The sequence below is a fragment of the Cyclopterus lumpus genome, chromosome 22, assembly GCF_009769545.1.
Source record: "Cyclopterus lumpus isolate fCycLum1 chromosome 22, fCycLum1.pri, whole genome shotgun sequence".
NCBI classification, from domain to species: domain Eukaryota; kingdom Metazoa; phylum Chordata; class Actinopteri; order Perciformes; family Cyclopteridae; genus Cyclopterus; species Cyclopterus lumpus.
Window position 1 is genome coordinate 4,432,677 of NC_046987.1, and position 10,875 is coordinate 4,443,551.

The 10,875-nt window shown below is 40.4% G+C and overlaps 3 non-coding genes across 3 annotated transcripts; all 3 read right to left on the bottom strand.

Moving 5' to 3' along the window:
- Positions 1-10: 10 nt before the first annotated feature.
- Positions 11-83, bottom strand: trnal-uag. The gene has a single exon. It is a non-coding gene; the product is annotated as a tRNA-Leu (tRNA).
- Positions 84-384: 301 nt separating this feature from the next.
- On the bottom strand, positions 385-458 carry trnai-aau. The gene has a single exon. It is a non-coding gene; the product is annotated as a tRNA-Ile (tRNA).
- Positions 459-693: 235 nt separating this feature from the next.
- On the bottom strand, positions 694-766 carry trnar-ucg. Its single transcript has one exon. It is a non-coding gene; the product is annotated as a tRNA-Arg (tRNA).
- Positions 767-10,875: the final 10,109 nt, after the last annotated feature.

The window sequence follows — 10,875 nt, forward strand, 5'->3', positions numbered from 1 at the left end:
ATGGAGGTAACAACCACGAAGGGACTCGAACCCTCAATCTTCTGATCCTAAGTCAGACGCCTTGTCCATTAGGCCACATGGTCTCACAAGACACACTTTTTACATTTCAGAAGTGCAATGTCTCATCTGCAAAGAAGGACGGAGCTAAAGGTTGTACAAACACATACTGCAAAGCTGGCCTGTTGTCTTTTCTGATGTGGAATTAGCTTAAATGGTGGACAGCTGGCTTCACATGTGAGATTCAGTGGAATTAATGTCAATATACTTGATGGTATCTCTTTATTCAGAGAATAATTCCTTCTATCTTTTTAAATGTTGTCATGGATCATAAATGTAAACTTCAACTCCAGCTATAAAGAGATTGATTTGTTTTATGACTAATGCTAGCCAGTATGGGGATTGAACCCATGACCTTGGCGTTATTAGCACCACGCTCTAACCATCTGAGCTAACCGGCCGTAATTCCAAGGATTTATTAAACTAAATTTTTCCAAAATTAATCCAGGACCGTGCGTTCAAAATGTAGTCATTCTTGGATGAATATTTGGGTGCAAGCACCTGTCTGCTTGTCTTTGCTGGCGTTGTTGGAGGATATCCTAAAATGAATTTCTGACTTTACACCTGAGCAGAATTAAGTCAAGTTTTGCATCAATATTGCCTGCTACATTTTACATATAATGAGCATGGAGGTAACAACCACGAAGGGACTCGAACCCTCAATCTTCTGATCCGAAGTCAGACGCCTTGTCCATTAGGCCACATGGTCTCACAAGACAAACCTTTCACATTTCAGAAGTGCAATGGCTCATCTGCAAAGAAGGACAGAGCTAAAGGTTGTACAAACACATACTGCAAAGCTGGCCTGTTGGCTTTTCTGGTGAGGAATTAGCTTAAATGGTGGACAGCTGGCTTCACATGTGAGATTCAGTGGAATTAATGTCAATATACTTGATGTTATCTATTTTTTTTTTTTTCAGAGAATAATTCCTTCCTGGATCTATTGCTGGCCAGTACTTGGATTTAAGCCATGACCTTGGCGTTATTAGCACAAGGCTCTAACCATCTGATTTAACCGGCCATATTTAGCAGAGATGGACCATACAAAACTAATAATAGCACAATGGTCTGATTTTTAATTGTCTCTCTACTTGCTTAAAAGGGAACGATTGTCTCCGTTATGATGTCACTCCCTGTTGTGCATCAGGTCGCTATGGTTACAGCAATGTTGTGATAGTGAATCCCTAAGATTGGATTGAAGTCAATAAGAAGGAAATAACTTAAATAACATATTTGTTAAAATGTTTCGGAAATAAGCCACATGTTGAAGTATTTTCATTGTTTTCTCAAAAAACGGTTTCTAAAAAAAAAAAACATACCACCTTGAATGTATCTTTTCAGAGTATTGCATACATCTTCAAATGTGTTCTTAAAGTCTGGGACAAATATTTTAGTTTACACCAAAACAGCCAGCTCCTACTTCTCTATATTGAGCTCAGTCCTATAATTAGGCCTGCTTGATGAGTCTACAATAGCCTGCTTCTTTACATAGTCATACTGATGACCACAGCATTGTTCGGAGTAATGTTATAAAACAGGCAGTCAGTGTGTCCTCCTCCCATCTGTTCTCTCTCCTCAGTCTCTATTTCTCTGTGTTCCATGACGCAAAGCCTGAGTGGGAGTGGACAAACCTTCTGCTCCCTGAGAGGACTGAGTGGGCCGCCGCCATCCGCTCTGTGCGCATCAGAGATGGAGGCAGAGATTGATAGGGAGAGGAGACATTTGAACAACACTGTGTGGAAGCATGAGAGAAGGTGATAATGATTGATACAACAAAGTAAATAATGGGGATGAATGGGTAACTGGAAAGAAGAGTGTGAGTGGTAGTACCAATTATAGGTTTATTGCAGGGAGATGTGGATGAGTGAGGAAATGCAGAGAGAAAGAGGAGGGGTGGTTTGGGGAGGAGGGGATGAGATGCTAATAATGGGGAGATAAGGATAGAAGAGCAGAAGCAGGCAGATGACAGACAGGAAAGGACTGGTCGAAAAGAAAGAAAATTCAGGAACCAGAATAATGATTCTGAGAACAAATTCATTTAAAATTGGTGCCAAGGCTGGGGTGTCCAGTCAATGGTATCATTAAATTGCACATCATAACACAATGCACATTTTGCGAGTAACTGTTCTCAAAACAGTGTATATCAGTTAATTACATCCATCCATCCATCCATCCATCCATTTTCAATACCGCTTATCCTCATTAGGGTCGCGGGGCGCTGGAGCCTATCCCAGCTGACATAGGGCGAAGGCAGGGGACACCCTGGACAGGCCGCCAGTCCATCGAGGGCACATGTAGGGACATACAACCATTCACTCTCACATTCACACCTATGGGACATTTAGAGATCAATTAACCTGCAGCATGTCTTTGGAGTTAATTACATGATTAGTGGAAATAAAACCATAGGATCTTTTCTCTCATCCAGTCCTCATTTCAATCAATTTCATGAGAGTTATAACATTTAGTATCTGTATTATGTTATAATATATTATATTATCTACTCAATGTACTTGTCAATAATATGTCATACTGCAATTGTACTTCTGTCGAACCCCTCTTTCTGCCCATAAAATAAAAAATTACTTGATTTATAGTTTTTCTCAGTTGTCGCTCGTCCCAATTTACTACTACAACTACTTCACACTCCCTTATCTGCATTAGACTCTGACTTTCCTTCTTTACACTCTGATGTCAATTACACGTCACCTTGTTGTCAAAACACTACACACAACACACAAATATTAAAATCTCTAAACATTCAGGTCTGGTGAGCAATTTGCAATCAGGACTGCAGCACACAGTGGATCGATCACGTCGCAATCTGGGACAATGTGTGCTTCCACCGGGCTGTTCAAGTGCGTGAGTGGTTCCAGGACCACCCACATTTTTCCGTTCTATACATTCCACCTTATTCTCCTTTCCTGAATTGAGGAGTTCTTTTCAGCTTGGAGGTGGAAGGTATATGAACGGAACCCACAGGGCCGGGTCTCACTGCTCGAGGCCATGGAGGAGGCTTGTGTTGAGGCCTTTATGCGCCACTCAAGGCGTTTCTTCCAATGCTGCTTAGACAGGGAGAACATTGCCTGTGATGTGGATGAGGCCCTCTGGCCAATCAGGAACCAGAGGCGTGATGCCTAATTCATTTTTGTGAAGGGGGGAGGAGTTAAGCAGGCCGGTTTACAATACCGTGCTGTTCTATGTGTGTACCCTTTTTGCTGCATATGTGTGTGTTGTTTTATATTTGACTATGAAAAAAGTAGGCCTACACTGAGACATTTTACAAAAGTCATTGTCATTCATATGGTGTGTTCCATTTCTAGGATTGTATTTTCAATGTTGCACTTCAGTGTGCTGTACATGCTTGGTAGTGTGCAGCAAATGCTTAGTTGTGTGTACTCGATGAATGGTATGTGTGTGTCATTTGAAAATATGTCTGTGTACCAAATGAAAACACAAGTTCCATTTTGTGAACAGTGAAGAGATTTGATGGCAAAGAGTCATCTTGCAAAGGGAGTGTCAGGTTTAGCATTTTGTGTGTGAGGTTTTCAGTTTGGTGTGTGCAGTTTTGAGAACGCCGTTATTATTTTGAGAAATGTGTGTTAACAATTGTGAAAAAGTGTAAGCTAATTATCTGGTTCATATGTGACCTGTAGGTAACGGCAATATTATTTTACTGAAGTATCCATAATAAAATAGATTAGCCATGGTCTGCCACGGTTTTCATTTGAAAGGATAGGCACATTTTTGAATTGCTAAACCCCTGAGCAGTGAGCTCAGCTCTAGATAGCATATTAGCTTTGGTCAAACGTAGTAGAAAATTACCGTCTCCAAAATGGAGAGTTTCATCTTTTCTGCTTGCTAGCCAAACCAGTTCAAGCAAAAAAAAAAGTATGAATAACATTGTAATTTGGACCTACTGTTTACCTTCAGAGCAATGAGCCTCTGCTAAAATGTAAAAAGAAAAGGTGAGTACAGGAAGAAATCCACCAAACTATACTTTTTAAGTAATCAAACCTGAATCATTACTATTATTTGTACACAGTTATCTGTAAACACAACAATCCTTCACTTTGCCTTTAAAAAGTTACGGTCGATATAACGAACATATTGGCAAACAGTTCCATATTTAATTAAGCTTGCTACCGAATTACAGCAACAGGATCGTCCATTTGGAGTTGTGTTTCTGGCAACCTGATTAAGGGAAGTCAATATTCACTCTTCTCTCAACTCTGTTTTGATCTCCATCCCCAAAGAGAAAATATCAGCTCTTTTATAGATGCTGCACTATGTTCACCATCTAGTTGCTAACTGTTGCAAGTACAGTTGTTTCATAAGTGTCTAGTTCCACATACCAGTGGCACTAGACACCAAAGGTCATGTAAACCATGCACTATTTATGAAATAAATAAATTAAGGTGTTTTCTTAATCAGATTATTTTCCAATCTACAGTGGCCTTGTTCATGCTAATGTCAAAATGTCCAGTAAAACAATATGTAATCAAAAATGAATGGCCCTCATTGTGACCTCCGTCTATTTCCAGATCCTTCCCTCTTCTCCCGCCTTCTGCTGCTTATCTTTAGTAACTCGATCCCCCTCGTGGTCCATCAGTGGCTATTTTACAATTTGGCTAAATCCAGCTCTGAGGTAACAAGTGACACCTTCTGTTTCTATGCTTCCGGTCGCTAGGCAACCTCAGCAATTATGCCACTGCCAAGAGAGGGAATGGAGGAAGTTGCACCCCGAGGCCTCCAGCCTCCATTAATCTTGGCTGCGGTCGCTCAGGCTTCATCCCTCATCTATAAGTGCAGAGCTTCCATACCAAGCCAGTGACGAGGGCATTCTGTAGCATGCTGCGCTTCCAACTGCTCTCATTAAATCAGCTCTCTCTCCTGTGTTATAGAGATGAATTTGTCTGGGGAGGACGTCTATGAGGGAATCAGTGATTGCACCAAAACACTCTGCTGCCCTCTGTTGTTCGTTACGGTTCAATAATGAATAACTGAGATGTTGAACTCAATTATTTTTTAAATGATTTATTATTAATGATAATCTTTATTTTCAGAGCACTTTTACATGGTGCTTCACACAAGGCAGCAAATTGAGTCAATGGAAATCAGAAGATCAAATATATCAAAAACTTAATGCTGGCCAAAGACATTAACTGGACTACAGACAAATAGGTGCAATACATTTCAGTGATTTTAAAGAAACCATTATGCAACAAAAAGGCTCCTGCCAGTGTTATATTACAATGTTATTGGAACATTGTTATTGAAGCATTCAAATCAGCAGCATTGTAATATTGTAGCCGATCAGGGAGGGAGCTTTTTTGTTACTTCACATTGGATTATGTTTGAAAGACTTTCTTAATATGCAAATTTGAAATTGGCATCAGACAATTAGCATCAGAAAAGTATACTTATAATTTATGTTCTAAAAACCTTAAAAGGTACTCACTGCCAATGAATGAAATAAAATAGGGGTTTTGTTTTATATTCTATTTTTTGTATATGTTGCACTAAATTTCTGTATGTTATTGTCTATGTATATTTGTTTTGCCAATTTCCCTTATGCCCATTGCAAACAGTATACGTGTAGAGAATATTGCTTCTAATATGTTTACAACACATAGTTCAAAGAGATAATAATATTTTCCTCAATAAAGACTTGATGATAAAATGTGACATCCAGGGCTTTTTGACAAAACAAGTCTTCTACCAGAAGATACAGAACACACACACACAGAGAGACACACACACAGAGACACACACACACACACACACACACACACACACACAATGACCCACTGTGTTGACGCAGTCAGACAGCAATTTCACAATAATTTGACTGCAAACAGAGTGCAGGACATAAATCAAGACTGTGTTCCCAGAGAGAGATGCTGTAATTGTCCCCACACTTTGTTCCAGAAGAATGAACACCACTGGAATAATACTCAAATAGAGACATGCTGCGAAGGAAATGTGCTTTTAAAGGCCAGCATGGTGTGGCTAACATCTTGTGGAAAAGGTTCCACATGTATATTTAAAGTATCACCCCTGAAGAGAGATTTCTAGCGAGGTGTCACTGTAGGTAAACATGAACTTCTTGAGTTAAAACAGTCAAATAAACTGACAAAACGGATTGTGGATTGTAAAATGTTACTGATCAGATAGGTTTGGTAAAAATGTAAATATTATGTTCCTCATGTGTGGTTTAAGGCACAAGACCAATAAGCTATATTTAGCAACAGTGTCTGTATCAGCTGTTTAGCCTGCTGCAACTTAGATCATTTTTCCTTTTTCCCCTTCTGTGCTTAAAAAAGCATTTCAGTCAGTGCCTCAAAGTATTACTTCACATCTTCATATCTACATGCATGCATCTTGTCATCCCTGGAACCCACTGAGTTACAGCATAAGGGGATATTTACCTCTGAAAAAGCAAGCGTCTCCTTTTTTTTATACCACTGCTATTATGACATCTGTGAGTCTGTTTTGGGTCAACACATGGTGTTGCGTCTTGATATGACATATGTTGTGTTTTAATGTATTATCAGTAGTTAGTCATTATCATATGTTGTTGTTTAAAATATAAGAATTTGTAGTTATCCCAAAACAGAAATGCAGAAATGTTTTGACGGAGTGGCTCGACATATTTGAAAAATATGGGTTGGATGAGCAGATACAAAACACTTTCATAGACTGGAAGCAGTCTCCATCAATGTGTATGCTTTAGTCTGTAAAGTGACCCTTAGACAGCTTCAGTTTACAGAGCAGTATTTCTCATACAGAGGGGCTAAGTCCATATATTAACCTTTTCACAGTACACTAAACACTGTTTGAAATGTCATAGTATCTCTTTCAAATATCTCAAGGGTATTTCTCTTGGGATAACCTGGTGGTTGGTCTGTTGCTAGTTCCACCATTTTAATCCAGTCTGAAATATCTTAGCATCATTAGATGGATTGCTACATAAAGAATATACATTTTAGGCCCCCAGAAGATACATCTCACTAGTTTTAGAGATCCCTTGACTAGTGCCACCATAAGGTTGACATTCTTGTTTTTTAGTTATTTATTGAATTGTTATAAAGTCGGGACAGATATACATGCTGCCTTTTCATAGCGCCATTATCAAAAAGACATTGTGATTAAAATATTAAAATATAATTTGCAGAAGAGGGTTGTACTTTGCCTGTGCTAATTGGTATACGTTAGCAGTATGACTTGTTAAGATAAGATGGTGAACATGCTGAGCAATAAACATGCACAACATCTACGGTCAAATCATCACAGCTTCGAGGGCCAGTGTGTACGATTTGGCGGCATCTAGTGGTGTTGTTGCTGATTGCAATCAACTGAAACTTCTCCCTTTAGCCGAGCGTGTGGGAGAACCACGGTGGCCGACAGGAAAACGTGAAAACTGCGAAGGGTCCCATCTAAAGCCAGTGTATGGTTTGTCGGTTCTGGGATACTGTTGAAAACATGGCGGCCAGCTCCGTATGGACGAAGATAAAAATTAAGTTAATTGTCTTCTGTCTCTATCGCGAGATAATGTGGTGGCTCACTTTGCTGTATCTATATTTTTCAACCTGTTTTTGCTGCTGAATCAGGTTGACATCCTGGATATATTCTTCAAACACATATTGTGGACCCTTCTATTTGCTTTTTTCCAAAAATGTATTGTTCATTTCCCCCAACTTGTTATCATATTTCTTCAGGAAGTGCAGTTAGTGACAAAGCAAATGTAAAAGATTTGCTCATTCGATAGATTTCCCTTCTTGATATGAGCAACTATACTCCAAATATGAATATAAATACACATCCGCAGTGAACAGACTGCAATTTTAATAACCATGTATACCTTCCCTCGGCTGGGGAAATAAAATCATATCAAGTCCAAATTTGACATTGGCCACTCTTTCCTGTCATGGCTTGTTGCAACGAGCCAAGTGTGCTGTTGTGTAAACAAGACCTGTGAAGCAATGAAACAGAGAACCACAGAGTGAGACAAGCATTGCGTAAGTAAGCCTGTGCTTTGGGTTATAATAAAAAAATAAAACATTTTTAAAAAATCAGTGAGGAGAAAATAGCAGCCTGGGAGACTAAAAGTAACCTCTCTACCACAGATGGTCCCCACGCTTTCCGCCAGTGGGTCAGTGGGTGAGGGAAGAGTGGAGGGGAGTGGAGGCGAGAGGAGAGGCAATGTGGCCATACGCCGCTATCCAGGGGAGAGTGTGGGCGATGCGGGCAGCGGGAAAGAGAAAGACAAGGACTTCCAAGGCCAAGTGGGCCGCGGTTTTTGCAGCGCACGCTGCTAAAAACAGACGCGATGACGCTCAGAGGTCAGCCGGCTGATTTGTCATCAGCTATTTTGAAATTGTTAACAAAGACTGACGAGGACGAGGGAGAAGTGTTGACATCACTGGTGCATGCTCACATCACTTTCTTGCCCCCGCATTCTTCCGATTGTGCAATCATCAAGGCAAGAGGATTCAAACGCTGTTTCCTGGCCTTAAGGTTGGGCCATATATGGCAACCAGGACAATATACTGGGTCTAGTAGGCTGGATGTTTGCGTCAGAGCATCACCTTTAGGTGGTCTCTGGTCCCTGCTGCTCATCAGAGGGGGTCACCCGAGTTCTCCTCTCTTCTCCTCTGTTCTTTCCGACCTATGAATGTGGAACTGTTCCCCTCTGAGTCACGACACACTGTCCATTCAAACCTTGTAAATAAATGACGGGTAACCCTGATGAGCCTTTTGAAATGAACTCTTACTATAAAACCTCTCGCACATAATGGAATAACTTGGTATTACTTTGACACAAAGGTAAATGACTGACCCTGCCCGGGAAAGAGAGAAACATTTCTGACCTATGACCTTTGACAGGAAATGAGCTTACTGTAATGCAGTGCCAGTGTTTTTTCTTCTTCTTTCAAATGCCACAGAAGAATGAGCAAACACCTCTCAAACCCCTCCTCTCTACAAACACTTCTCAACACTAGGACCTACTCACACCTACACGCCACATGGCCCGTGCAGTATCAGGGAGTTGCCAGCAGAGAGCAAACAAGACTGCTGCTTGAAACGTAGCTATTTTTGCTGTGGCAGGCACAGGGAAACATGATGCAATGTCAAGAGGAAGAACCTACAGAACAATCACTGTTTGAAAAAGGACGAGTTACCTTTACGATCAGACGGACACTCGATAAAGTCCACCCCCCCAATACATTGTTGCTATTTGCAGCGATGTATTGTGTGTGGGCGTGCTAACCATCAATGCCAGATATACGGATATACTAGAAATGAAAGGTCACCTGTATGTCTAAACTTTAGGCTCGATCTCAGGAGCAGGTTTTACTGCCTGAAATGTATCAGGAGATATTACTCAAAATATTTCGAAATGAATTAGTTGTTAGGCAAATAAGTGTGTACATGTAAAATGAATTAAACAGCATATGGTTGTTTAATTGTAGCTTAAGAGGAGTGTATCAATAAAAAGTGAATTTGATCTTTTTGAATGATGGAGTATTTTCAGTGTTCAGTGTTTACTTCATGGTGACCATCACTCAAAGTCCATATGGTCGTATTAGTAATCAGAACTCCAACTACATCACCCACCTCCACCACACCCACACAATGCTGTTCATTTGTGACTCAATTGAGGATCTTTTCATCTGATGTAATCCATGTATTCCTCCCTTTGACAAGAATACAGACATGCTGCCCTCCTGTGGCCAAACATATCAAGACAAGAACCCACAGAATGAGTCAAGGAGCCTTTTAGTTACATTTATAATTTGTCAACGACCACACATGATAAATGGAGCTGTACTCGTATAGCACTTTCTAGTCTTCTGACCGTTTTAACACTACATGACATCATTCAGACCCATTCATACACTGATGGGAGGAGCCACCTGTTCATCAGGACTAACTAACATTCACACACATCAACACACTGTAGGCACAGCTACGGGAGCAATTTGGAGTTAAGTGTCTTGCCCAAGGAGACATCGACGTGGGCTAGCTGAGCCGGGGATCGAACCGCCGATGCTCTGATTGAAAGACGACCCTGCTCACCACTGAGCCACAGTCGCCCCTACATAACCATTATGTACTTTTTCTTTTATTGTTTTTTTGGACGGTATTAAAAGCACTTGCTGTTTAAATGTTGCTATATTCAGCGGAAAATTGGATTTGCATTAAAGCTCAAACCCGTAGTCAAGGTTCCCTGGAAAGTGAACCGGGTCATTGACCGGAAGAGTTAAGTGAGAAAGCCTCTCACACACAAACTAGTGAGCTAGAAGCTTTTTAAAGGCAAAGCATTCCAGCTTGAGACAACAAACGCAGCTACAGTGCAGGATATGCATGCAACATCTTATACTAGACAGACAGTGTTTGCAAAGAATGACATCATTGAAACTGGATGCCCCACTTACACCAATTATACCTGACATGCTCTCCTTCTTCACATCTCCCTCTGTCTGTCTGTCTCTCTCTCTAGTTTCATGAGAGGGTCTGGTTGTTGCTGGCCTCCAGAATGGACATGATGGACATTATTCTATTGATAAGAAAAGAAGAAATATTGAGATATAATAGTAATCTTTATGTAAGACTTAGCTTGGTGTGACAGAAAATGAAAATGTGCCACAATAGTAGAACGAGAATAGTATCAATCTATTTACAACAACTTGTTTTAAATAAGAAAAGTCCTTCCGATCAGTCCAATTATTATGACTTACATTCTTTATGTTCAGTTTATATGACAAGCTTGTCATGATGAATTGAAGTGGTGGAAAGTTAACACATGCAAAC